The sequence below is a fragment of the Arachis hypogaea genome, chromosome 15 (assembly GCF_003086295.3).
Source record: "Arachis hypogaea cultivar Tifrunner chromosome 15, arahy.Tifrunner.gnm2.J5K5, whole genome shotgun sequence".
In the NCBI taxonomy this organism is placed as follows: Eukaryota; Viridiplantae; Streptophyta; class Magnoliopsida; order Fabales; family Fabaceae; genus Arachis; species Arachis hypogaea.
Window position 1 is genome coordinate 119,790,326 of NC_092050.1, and position 13,668 is coordinate 119,803,993.

Here is a 13,668-nt window from a genome sequence, read left to right on the forward strand (position 1 = left end):
AAAGTTAGCCACACTAACGCTACAAGTGTGGCGTTAGTGCTAAAGTTATTATGGCTAACGTTGCACTTGCTGCCCAGTTGGTGTTTTTGGGGCTTAAAAGATGCCTCTTGTTTGTACTCCAATTTCATGCCCACTATAGATTATTATATATCGTTGGAAATCTCTAAATGTCAGCTTTCTAACGCAACTGGAATCACCTCAATTGGTCCTCTGTAGCTCAAGTTATGCTCCTTTGAAGTGGACATGGTCGCTGACATAGTTGCTAGCGTTAATGAAAAACTTGAGTGCCAATAACGCTAGCGATCATGGCTTAATTATTTCCAGTTTCGGAAGCTCAAACTTAGTGTCCACCCCATACTATTATATATTGTTGGAAAGCCCTGGATGTCTACTTTCTAATTCCTTTGGAAGCGCATCATTTGGAGCTCTACAACTCGAGTTACACTTCTTGGAAGGTGAAGAGGTCAGCTGGCCTTACTACAGGTTGATACCATGTTCATCTTTGCACTTTCGGGGCAGGTTTTCTCCCTCAAATTTAGTGTCAACCATATAGTTCCATATATGCTTGGAAAGCTCTGGAATCCTTCTTTCCAATGCCACTAGAATCACCTCATTTGGTGCTTTGTGGCTCAAGTTATGCATGTTTGAAGAAGGCATGGTCAGGCTGCCAGGTGAGACTTTTGCCCACGTTAACTTCCACATTAACTAAGTTAACGTGGGAGTTAACGTGGCTCATAGTGGCTTGTGTGGCTCATTCCAACGTTAGTGACAATGTTGGGTGTCACTAACATTGGCGATCACCTCCCTTCTTCACGTTAGCTTCCACGTTAACTAGGTTAACGTGGGAGTTAACGTGGCTTATTGGGGCTTGTGTGGGTTCCTTCCAACGTTAGTGACAATGTTTGGTGTCACTAACGTTGTCGACCACCTTGTTTCTTCACGTTAGCTTCCACGTTAACTAGGTTAACGTGGGAGTTAACGTGGCTTATTGTGACTTGGCCAACGTTAGTGATAAAGTTGAATGTCACTAACGTTGGCTTCCCCTTTACTTCTTAACGTTAGAGGCCACGTTAACTAGGTTAACGTGGCAACGAACGTGGCCACTTATGAGCTTGGTCCAACGTTAGTGATTATGTTAAGTGTCACTAACGTTGGCTCCATTTCCTTTCTTCAAAGTTAATGCCACTAACTTTTCTTACTAACGTTGTGGCTTTCCTTCCTTCCACGTTAGTGCCCACGTTAGTGTAACTAACGTAGCTACTAACGTGGCTCTTCTCTTCTTCTTTTGGCCTGAAATCAATCAAACAAAGTGCATCAAAGTCTTGCTCTTAATCATGGGATCATGCATCATCCAATTTATCATATAATTCATGCAAAATTCTCATGAAATCATGTAAAGTGCACAATGTATGCTTGAATCAAGATGTAAGTGAATATCTATCCAAAACTAGCTTATTTCCTAAGAAAATGCATGAAACTACCTTAAAAACAGTAAAGAAAAGGTCAGTGAAACTGGCCAAAATGCCCTGGCATCAACAGCAGAGCTCCACACCTTAATCTTTGGTGTGTAGAAACTCCACCGTTGAAAATACATAAGAACAAGGTCTAGGCATGGATGTGAGGCCAGCCCCCAAACGTGAAAAGGTCTATCCCAGTATATAAATACAATAGCAAAAGGTCCTATTTATAATACTAGTAGCCTAGGGTTTACAGAAATAAGTAATTAATGCAGAAATCTTCTTCTGGGCCCACTTGGTGTATGCTTGGGCTGAGCATTGAAGCTTTCACGTGTAGAGGCTTTTCTTGGAGTTAAACGCCAGCTTTTGTGCCAGTTTGGGCATTTAACTCCAGCTTTTGTGCCAGTTCTGGCGTTTTGACGCCAGAATTCTTAAGCTGACTTGGAATGCCGGTTTGTGCCATCAAATCTTGGGCAAAGTATGAACTATTAAATATTGCTGGAAAGCCCAGGATGTCTGCTTTCCAACGCAATTGAGAGCGCGGCAATTGGTCTTCTGTAGCTCCAGAAAATTCACTTCGAGTGTAGGGAGGTCAGAATCCAACAGCATCTGCAATCCTTTTTCAGCCTCTGAATCAGATTTTTGCTCAGGTCCCTCAATTTCTGCCAGAAAATACCTGAAATCACAGAAAAACACACAAACTCATAGTAAAGTCCAGAAATGTAATTTTTAAATAAAAACTAATAAAAACATAATAAAAACTAACTAAAATATACTAAAAACATACTAAAAACAATGCCAAAAAGCGTATAAATTATCCGCTCATCACAACACCAAACTTAAATTGTTGCTTGTCCCCAAGCAACTGAAAATCATATAGGATAAAAAGAATAGAATGTACAATGAATTCCAAAAACATCTATTAAGATCAGTATTAATTAGATGAGCGGGGCTTTTAGCTTTTTGCTTCTGAACAGTTTTGGCATCTCACTTTATCCCTTGAAGTTCAGAATGATTGGCATCTATAGGAACTCAGAATCTAGATAGTGTTATTGATTCTCCTAGTTAAGTATGTTAATTCTTGAACACAGCTACTTTATGAGTCTTGGCCGTGACCCTAAGCATTTTTTTTTTCAGTATTACCACCGGATACATAAATGCCACAGACACATGACTGGGTGAACCTTTTCAGATTGTGACTCAGCTTTGCTAGAGTCCCTAATTAGAGGTGTCCAGAGCTCTTAAGCACACTCTTTTTGCTTTGGACCACGACTTTAACCGCTCAGTCTCAAGTTTTCACTTGACACCTTCACGCCCCAAGCACATGGATAGGGACAGCTTGGTTTAGCCGCTTAGGCCAGGATTTTATTCCTGTGGGTCCTCCTATCCACTGATACTCAAAGCCTTGGATCCCTTTTTTATTTTACCCTTGCCTTTTGGTTTAAAGGGCTATTGGCTTTTTCCGCTTGCTTTTTTTTTCTTTCTTTCTCTCTTTTTTTTTCGCATATATATATTTTTTTCTGCAAGCTTTTCACTGCTTTTTCTTGCTTCAAGAATCAATTTTATGATTTTTCAGATTATCAAATAACATTTCTCCTTTTCCATCATTCTTTCAAGAGCCAACAATTTTAACATTCATGAACAATCAAATTCAAAAATATGCACTGTTCAAGCATTCATTCAGATAACAAAAAATATTGCCACCACATCAAAATAATTAATCTGTTATAAAATTCGAAATTCATGCACTTCTTTTTCTTTTTCAATTAAAAATATTTTCCATTTAAGAAAGGTGATGGATTCATTTTTATTGCTTTAAGGCATAGACACTTAGACACTAGTGATCATGTAATAAAGACACAAGCATAAATACACATAAAGCATAAAAATTCGAAAAACAGAAAATAAAGAACAAGGAGATTAAAGAACGGGTCCACCTTAGTGATGGCGGCTTGTTCTTCCTCTTGAAGATCTAATGGAGTGCTTGAGCTCCTCAATGTCTCTTCCTTGCCTTTGTTGCTCCTCTCTCATGACTCTTTGGTCTTCTCTAATTTCATGGAGGAGGATGGAATGCTCTTGGTGCTCCACCCTTAGTTGTCCCATGTTGGAACTTAATTGTCCTAGGGAGGTGTTGATTTGCTCCCAATAGTTTTGTGGAGGAAAATGCATCCCTTGAGGCATCTCAGGAATTTCATGATGAGGAATTTCCTCATGTCCATGAGTGGGATCTCTTGTTTGCTCCATCCTTTTCTTAGTGATGGGCTTATCCTCATCAATGAGGATGTCTTCCTCTATGTCAATTCCAGCTGAATTGCAGAGGTAACAAATGAGATGAGGGAAGGATAACCTTGCCAAAGTAGAGGACTTTTCCGCCACCTTGTAGAGTTCTTGGGATATAACTTCATGAACTTCTACTTCCTCCCTAATCATGATGCTATGGATCATGATAGCCTGGTCTATAGTAACTTCAGACCGGTTGCTAGTGGGATTGATTGAGCATTGGATAAACTCCAACCATCCCCTAGCCACGGGCTTGAGGTCATGCCTTCTTAGTTGAACCGACTTCTCTCTTGAATCTCTCTTCCATTGAGCGCCCTCTTCACAAATGTCTATGAGGACTTGGTCCAACCTTTGATCAAAGTTGACCCTTCTAGTGTAGGGGTGTGCATCTCCTTGCATCATGGGCAAGTTGAATGCCAACCTTACATTCTCCGAACTAAAATCTAAGTATTTTCCCCGAACCATTGTAAGCTAATTCTTTGGGTCCAGGTTCACACTTTGATCATGGTTCTTGGTGATCCATGCATTGGCATAGAACTCTTGAACCATTAAGATTCCGACTTGTTGAATGGGGTTGGTGAGAACTTCCCAACTTCTTCTTCGAATCTCATGTCGGATCTCCAGATATTCATTATTTTTTAGCTTAAAAGGGACCTCGGGGATCACCTTCTTCTTGGCCACAACTTCATAGAAGTGGTCTTGATGCACCCTTGAGATAAATCTCTCCATCTCCCATGACTCAGAGGTGGAAGCTTTTGCCTTCCCTTTCCTCTATCTAGAGGTTTCTCCAGCCTTAGGTGCCATAAATGGTTATGGAAAAATAAAAAGCAACGCTTTTACCACACCAAACTTAGAAGGTTTGCTCGTCCTCGAGAAAAAGAAGAAAGAAGAGAGTAGAAGAAGAAGAAATAGAGGAGATGGAGGGGGCGGTATGGTTCGGCCATTATGGGTGGGTTTGGGTGGGAAAGTGGTTTGAATTTGAATGGTGAGGTAGGTAGGGTTTTATGAAGGATGGATGTGAGTAGTGAAGAGAATGGTGGGATTTGATAGGTGAGGGTTTTTTTGGGGAAGAGGTATTAAGGTGATTGGTGAATGGGTAAAGAAGAGTGAGAGAGGTGGGGATCCTGTGGGGTCCACAGATCCTAAGGTGTCAAGAATATCTCATCCCTGCACCAAGTGGCGTGCAAAAATGCCCCTTTCTGCCAATCCTGGCGTTAAACGCCAGGCTGCTGCCCATTTCTGGCATTTAACGCCAGCTTCTTGCCCATTCCTGGCGTTAAACGCCTAGAATGGTGCCAGACTGGGCGTTTAGTGCTCATTCTGCTACCCTTACTAGCGTTTAAACGCCAGTAAGTTTCTCCTCCAGGGTGTTCTGTTTTTAATACTGGTTTTCCTTCTGTTTTTGCTTTTTCAATTGTTTTTTTTTTTTTGTGACTTCACATGATCATCAACCTGTAGAAAATATAAAATAATAAAAGAAAATAGAAATTTAACATAGATAATTAAAGATTGAGTTGCCTCCCAACAAGTGCTTCTTTAATGTCAATAGCTTGACAGTGGGCTCTCATGGAGCCTCACAAATGTTTAGAGCAATATTGGAACCTCCTAACACCAAACTTAGAGTTTGAATGTGGGGGTTCAACACCAAACTTAAAGTTTGGTTGTGGCCTCCCAACACCAAACTTAGAGTTTGACTATAGGGGCTCTGTCTGACTCTGTATTGAGAGAAGCTCTTCATGCTTCCTCTCCATGGTTACAGAGGGATAGCCTTGAGCTTTAAACACAAGGGAGTATTCATTCACTTGAATGATCAATTCTCCTCTGTCAACATCAATTACAGCTTTTGCTGTGGCTAGGAAGGGTCTGCCAAGGATTATGGATTCATCCATACACTTCCCAGTCTCTAGGATTATGAAATCAGCAGGGATGTAGTGGCCTTCAACCTTTACCAAGACATCCTCTACAAGTCCATAAGCCTGTTTCCTTGAATTGTCTGCCATCTCTAGTGAGATTCTTACAGCATGTACCTCAATGATCCCTAACTTCTCCATTGCAGAGCCTTTTCAAAGGTCATGGTGCCTATGGCGCAAGGTATTGAGAACTTTCCAGGATCTTGTCTCTTCAGAGGTAATCTCTGCCTAGTCAAGTCATCCAGTTCTTTGGTGAGCAAGGGGGTTCATCCTCCCAAGTCTCATTACCAAATAACTTGGCATTTAGTTTCATGATTGCTCCAAGGTACTTAGCAACTTGCTCTTCAGTAACATCTTCATCCTCTTCAGAGGAAGAATACTCATCAGAGCTCATGAATGGCAGAATAAATTCAATGGAGTCTCTATGGTCTCAGTGTGAGCCTCAGATTCCCATGGTTCCGCATGACGGAACTCCTTGGAGGCCAGTGGACGTTTAGTGATGTTTTCCTTAGTGTAGATCACTGCCTCTTCCTCCTCTTCAGGTTCGGCCATGTGAGATGTGTTTATGGCCTTGCACTCTCTCTTTGGATTCTCTTCTGTATTGCTTGGGAGAATACTAGGAGGGAGTTCAATAATTTTCTTACTCAGCTGACCCACTTGTGCCTCCAAATTTCTAATGAAGGACCTTGTTTTAGTCATGAAACTTTGAGTGGTTTTAATTAGATCAGAGACTATAGTTGCTAATTCAGAGTGGCTCTGCTTAGAATCCTCTGTCTGTTGCTGAGAAAATGATGGAAAAGGCTTGCTATTGCTAAACCTGTTTCTTCCACCATTACTGTTGTTGAAACCTTGTTGAGGTCTCTATTGATCCTTGCATGAGAGATTTGGATGATTTTTCCATGAAGGATTATAGGTGTTTCCATAGGGTTCTCCCATGTAATTCACCTCTTCCATTGCTGGGTTCTCAGGATCATAAGCTTCTTCTTCAAATGAAGCTTCTTTGGTACTGCCTATTGCTACTTACATTCCAGACAGACTCTAAGAAATCATATTGACTTGTTGAGTCAATATTTTGTTCTGAGCCAGTATGGCATTCAGAGTATCAATCTCAAGAACTCCTTTCTTCTGATTTGTCCCATTATTCACAGGATTCCTTTCAGAGGTGTACATGAATTGGTTATTTGCAACCATTTCAATGAGTTCCTGAGCTTCAGCAGGCGTCTTCTTCAGATGAAGAGATCCTCCAGCAGAGCTATCCAATGACAATTTGGATAGTTCAGACAGACCATCATAGAAGATACCTATGATGTTCCATTCTGAAAGCATGTCAGAAGGACACCTTCTGATCAATTGCTTGTATCTTTCCCAAGCTTCATAGAGGGATTCACCTTCCTTCTATCTGAAGGTTTGGACTTCTACTCTAAGCTTGCTCAATTTTTGAGGTGGAAAGAACTTTGCCAAGAAGGCATTAACTAGCTTTTCCCAAGAGTTTAGGCTTTCTTTAGGTTGTGAGTCCAACCATGTCCTAGCTCTATCTTTTACAGCAAAGGAAAAAAGCATAAGCTTGTAGACCTCGGGATCAACCCCATTAGTCTTGACAGTGTCACAAATTTGCAAGAATTCAGCTAAGAACTGATGAGGATCTTCCAATGGAAGTCCATGAAACTTGCAATTCTGTTGCATTAGAGAAACTAATTGAGGCTTAAGCTCAAGATTATTTTCTCCAATGGCAGGGATAGAGATGCTTCTCCCATAGAAGTCAGGAGTAGGTGCAGTGATGCCAAGGCATCATGGACTAGTTTCACTAGCAATTTTCTGTTAGTTTTAGTTGTTTTATGCATTTTCTTGAGCTTAAAGTAACCAAAAATGGTTAAATGAAGAACAAAGCAATAAATCATTCAACATGTAGATTTTTATGCAAATTCCATGAGTTTTTAGTTATATTATTTGAATGCTATGAATGGAAGATTTCTCATGAAACTTTGCAAGACTTTGATGCAATTGTTTGGATGATTTCAGGGAAGAAGAGGCTAAGCAAGGAAGCAAGAAAATCAATAAAGGAAGCTTGAATATCACATGTGGAGTTTAAGTTCCAGTTTAAGCTTAAACTGGAGCTTAAACGCCAAAATCATGAAGAATAAGAAATGCTGGGATTGAAGTTTAACCTCCAGTTTGACCTCAAACTGGAGGTTAAACGCCAGAATGATAGGCCTCACTTAAGGAGCATTCCACGTTTAACCTCCAGTTTGAGTCAAACTGGAGGTTAAACGCCAGAATGAGTATGACACCAGGGAGGAGTTCCACGTTTAACCTCCAGTTTGACCTCAAACTGGAGGTTAAACGCCAGAACCAGGAAGAGTACCAGGGGCCATTCCACGTTTAAGCTCCAGTTTGACTCAAACTGGAGCTTAAACGTGTTCGACGTTTTCTTTCACTCCAGGGTTGCTCTCTCCACCTCCACGTTTAACCTCCAGTTTGACCCCAAACTGGAGGTTAAACGTGTTCGACACCTCCAGGGCCACCATTCCAAGCTTCCACGTTTAACCTCCAGTTTGACCTCAAACTGGAGGTTAAACGTGTTCGACCTCCAGTAAGCTTCCACCCTTTTCCACGTTTAACCTCCAGTTTGACCTCAAACTGGAGGTTAAACGTGTTCGACCTCCAGGATGCCTCATTCCTTTTCCACGTTTAACCTCCAGTTTAACCTTAAACTGGAGGTTAAACGTGTTCGACTACATTACTCTCCAGGGCTACCATTCTTCCATTTCCACGTTTAAGCTTCAGTTTAACCTTAAACTGAAGTTTAAACGTGCTTCTACAAAAGGCCTCACTGGAAGTGTCTGGCGTTTAAGCTGCAGTTTAAGCTTAAACTGCAACTTAAACGCCACTCTTGGAAAAGGTTTCTGGGCCAAAAATATTGTGGTTTAAGTTAGTCTTTGAGCACAAATATTAACTTAAACTCACTTTGGTATGAAACCCAATTGAATATCATGGTTTATGGGATTGGGCCTGAAGGATTGATGAGTTTGAAATCTCAATTTATTGAGTCATGTGTCATTATTTGATTATCACTAAATTGGCTCAATGAAATGTACAGAATTTGGATCAACAACCTCATCAACATTATGGATCATAAACCCAAGGCAAAAGGAAAGCAAGGAGAGGCCTCAAAGCCCAAGAAGCACAACTGAAGCTCAATATAGAAAGTGTATAAATAGGATAGAATTGAAGTTAGAAAGGACTTTTACTTTCACTTTTAGCCAGTTTTCCTTTTCTTTGTAATTGAATTCAGAGCTATGATTCACTAAACCCCCTTTCATTGGGTTAGGGAGCTCTATTGTAATTCAATGAATCAATAATAGTTTATCTTCTTCTTCAATCTTTTCTCTTGAATTTTGTTAGAAAGCTTCTCGATCTAATTCCATTGAGTAGTTGTCTTGGGAAAGAAGCTACTCATACTTGGAATCCTTCGGAGCCTTGGGAAAGGAATGGAGGATTCATGCTAGAGAAGCTTTCTCACAGTGGATTGGATTGGGGTTTGGATGGATATTGTGACATGTAATCCTACCAAATTGTGGTTCATGAAATTGTGTGGTATAATCAGTGACCAAGCATCATCTCTTCTTATGAACATTTAAACCAAGGGATTGGGAATTTGTTTGTTTTTAGAGAGCATTGGTGAGCCAAGGAATTGGGATCCAATCATATAAGATTGCCAAGCAAAATTCAATGAATGCATTGGTTGAGGAAGAGATTTACATGTTTTGATTCGGAGATTTCAATATCTCCTAAACCCAATGAATTCCCCATTTCTGATTTCCACTTTCTCTTTACATTCTGCAATTCAATTCTTGCAATCATCCCCATTCCCTTTTAATTTCAGCAATTTACATTCTGCTCTTGAATTCATGCAATTTAAGATTCAGCCATTTAATTTTCTTGTCATTTACTTTTCCCGCCAATTTTACATTCCGCAATTCTCATCTCAAATATTGATTCCGCTCAACTAGAACACACTTCTAATCCGAATTGCTCACTCAACCAATCCTTGTGGGATTCGACCTCACTCTATTGTGAGTTTTTACTTGACGATGATAACCGGTGCACTTGCCGGAAGGAATTTTGCCGATCGTGCAATTTCCTAAATCGTAGCATAACACGTTTATGCGCATCAAGTTTATGGCGCCGTTGCCGGGGATTGGTTTTCGATTGACAATTCTCAAATTGGAAGCTAACTAGATTGAGCAATTTTCTCTTGCTTTGTTAATTCTGTTCTAGATACTTGTTGAATTTTAATTTCTGCACTTGGTTACATGCTTTCTTTCTTTACGCCTTTAGATTCATGCAACTAACTCACTGACTCACTAACTGTTTGATTTAATTCCTCAATTGATCTAACCATACTCTTTCATTAACCAAGAGTATTTCACTTGTTTGTGTTTGAGCTGTGTTCTTGTATGACAGGTAGGAGAGGAGAGACATCAACTCCTCCGTATACCGAACCAGAGAGGACCCTTCATAGACTTAGAAGGGAAGCAAGAGGGAAGAGAGTAGTGGGAGAAGAGGAATCTGAAGGAGAATCTGAGGACAATTTTGAGGAAGCTTTAGATCTCAACATGGATAGAGAAGTTCACAACCATGAGAGAGCTGATGGAAACAATGCCATCCCTGAGAGGAGGGTTTTGAGTTCATACATAAACCCAACCTCAGGGAATTGTGGTAGTAGCATCCAGAAACCACCCATTCAGGCCAACAATTTTGAGCTCAAGCCACAGCTAATATCATTGGTGGAAAATCATTGTTCCTTTGGAGGAAGTGCTAATGAAGACCCAAACCAACATCTCACAAAATTCTTGAGAATTTGTGACACTGTGAAGTCCAATGGAGTCCAGGAAGATGCCTATAAACTGCTCTTGTTCCCATTTTCACTTAGGGACAAAGCAGCTAAGTGGCTGGAATCATTCCCAAGGGGGAGTCTAACAACATGGGATGAGGTGGAAAGCAAGTTTCTGGCACGTTTCTACCCTCCACAAAAGGTCAATAGGCTTCGATCTGAGGTCCAGACTTTTAGACAACAAGATGGTGAAACTCTCTACGAGGCATGGGAGAGATTCAAGGACTTGACAAGGAAATGCCCACCAAACATGTTCCATGATTGGGTGCAACTGCACATCTTCTATGATGGGCTCTCTTATGAATCAAGGAAGGCTGTAGACCATTCATCAGGAGGTTCATTGAACAGGAAAAAGACTGTGGAAGAAGCCATTGAAGTGATTGAGACAGTGGCTGAGAATGAGTACTACTATGCATCAGAAAGGCACAACACTAAGGGAGTCATGGAACTGAACCAGGTTGATACAATTCTAGCCCAAAACAAGGTGTTTGCCAAGCAACTAGCAGAACTTACCAGGCAATTAGAAACAAAGCAAGTGGCTGCAATCCACACACAAGATCAAGAGGAAGTAGGCATTGAAGGAAGTGATTGGGAAGAGGCCAATTATGTGGGAAACCAACAAAGGCAATCATATGATCCACATTCCAATACTTACAACCCAGGCTGGAGAAACCACCCAAACTTTGGGTGGGGAAACCAACAAACCCAACCACAAAACCACAAACCTTACAACCACAACCAACATAACAATTCCACATACCAAAACTCCAACCAAAGATCATACCAAGCCACACAAAACACTTACCCCCAATCATCATACCATGACCAAAGTAATCAACCTACCCAACCCAATCCGAACCAACAATTTCAAGATCAATTAAACCGGATTGAAGGAATGATGGCAACCATGAGTCAAGACATAATTGAATTGAAGGCTTTTAAGGAAGAAGTAAATTCTAACTTGCAAAACCAAGGAGCTGCCATCCAGAAGCTAGAAAATCAAATTTTGTATTTGATTAAGCAAGACCCGGGGACAAGCAGTTCTCATACCGTTAAGGCTATTGCAAGGGAGGAATGTAAGGCCATAACCCTCAGAAGTGGAAAGAATCTAAAGGAGATTTCAAGGGAAACCACAGAGGATGAAGCAAAGGAAAATGTGAAAGATAAAGAACAAGGACAATCTGTTACACCGTTTGCAACAAAAGAAAAAGAAAAAGAGGTCTTGAAGCCTTACACACCTAAAGCACCTTATCCTCAACGTTTGATGAAAAGTGAAAAGGATGGCCAATTCTCCAGGTTCTTGGAGATTTTCAAGAAGCTTCAAATCAACATTCCCTTTGCTGAAGCAATAGAGCAAATGCCACTCTATGCAAAATTCTTAAAAGAATTGATGACCAAGAAGAGAAGCTGGAGAAATGAGGAAACTGTGTTGTTAACTGAAGAATGCAGTGCCATCATTCAGCACAAATTGCCTCAGAAATTGAAGGACCCAGGCAGTTTCCAAATCCCCTGTATTATAGGAGAAGTCATGGTGGAGAAGGCCTTGTGTGATTTAGGGGCCAGCATCAATTTGATGTCGCTAACAATGATGAAAAGAATGAAGATTGAAGAAGCCAAACCAACAAGAATGGCCCTCCAATTGGCAGATCGATCTTTTAAATTCCCTCATGGGATAGTTGAGGATTTGTTGGTGAAGGTGGGAGAATTTATATTTCCTGCTGATTTTGTGGTGTTAGATATGGAGGAAGAAGCCAAGGCTTCAATAATTCTGGGGAGACCCTTCCTAGCTACTGCTGGAGCCATCATAGATGTACAAAAGGGTGAACTCACTCTTAGACTCCATGATGAGAAATTGGTGTTTAATGTATTCAAGGCAATGAGCTATCCATCAGAATCACTAAGGGAATGCATGAGGGTTGATGTAGTGGACATTGCAGTACAAGAAACTTTTGAGGAAACAATAAAGGAAGTGGCAGAGGAGGAGTGCACCAAGGATATTGAAGTTAGTGATATCAAGGATGCTGACACAACTATGCTAAGCAGGCCAGAGAAAGTGAAAGAAGAAAAGGAAGCCCCAAAACCTGAGCTCAAAGCATTGCCCCCTAATCTCAAGTATGCATACTTGGGTAGTGATGAGAGTCACCCTGTTATCATTAGCTCGGCCTTGAGCCAAGAACAAGAAGAAGAATTGATCAAGGTGCTGCAAACTCATCAAGATGCCATTGGATGGACCCTAGCTGATTTGAAGGGGATAAGTTCATCCATATGCATGCATAAAATCTTGTTGGAAGAAGATGCTAGACCCTCCATTCAAGCTCAAAGAAGATTGAATCCCGTCATGAAAGAAGTAGTACAAAAGGAAGTGAGGAAGTTATGGCAGGCAGGGGTAATCTACCCCATCTCTGATAGCCCATGGGTTAGTCCCATCCATATAGTTCCCAAGAAAGGTGGCATAACGGTAGTGCCAAATGAGAAGAACGAACTCATACCCACAAGAACCGTTACTGGGTGGAGGATGTGCATAGACTACAGGAAGCTCAATGAAGCCACCAGAAAGGATCATTTCCCACTCCCATTCATGGATCAGATGCTTGAAAGGCTTGCCGGACATGCTTACTATTGTTTCTTGGATGGATATTCAGGATACAACCAAATAGTAGTTGATCCTAGTGATCAAGAGAAAACATCATTTGTTTGTCCATATGGAGTTTTTGCTTATAGACGCATGCCCTTTGGATTGTGCAATGCACCTGCCACTTTCCAAAGATGCATGCTGTCCATCTTTTCGGACATGATTGAAAAATTTATTGAGGTCTTCATGGACGATTTTTCTGTGTTTGGGGATTCTTTTCCCAGCTGCCTACACCACCTTGCCTTGGTGCTTAAGAGGTGCAAAGAGACTAACCTAGTATTAAACTGGGAAAAGTGTCATTTCATGGTCACAGAAGGAATAGTCCTTGGCCACAAAATCTCTAATAGAGGCATGGAGGTGGACAGAGCTAAGGTGGAGATCATTGAAAAACTACCTCCACCAAGTAATGTCAAGGCAGTTAGGAGCTTTTTGGGCCACGCTGGTTTTTACAGAAGGTTTATTAGAGACTTTTCTAAAATAGCCAAACCTTTGAGT

The 13,668-nt window shown here is 40.9% G+C and overlaps 1 non-coding gene across 1 annotated transcript; it reads right to left on the minus strand.

The window, feature by feature from the left end:
- Nucleotides 1-10,689: 10,689 nt before the first annotated feature.
- On the minus strand, nt 10,690-10,793 carry LOC112753660 (small nucleolar RNA R71). The gene has a single exon (XR_003178035.1). It is a non-coding gene; the product is annotated as a small nucleolar RNA R71 (small nucleolar RNA).
- Nucleotides 10,794-13,668: the final 2,875 nt, after the last annotated feature.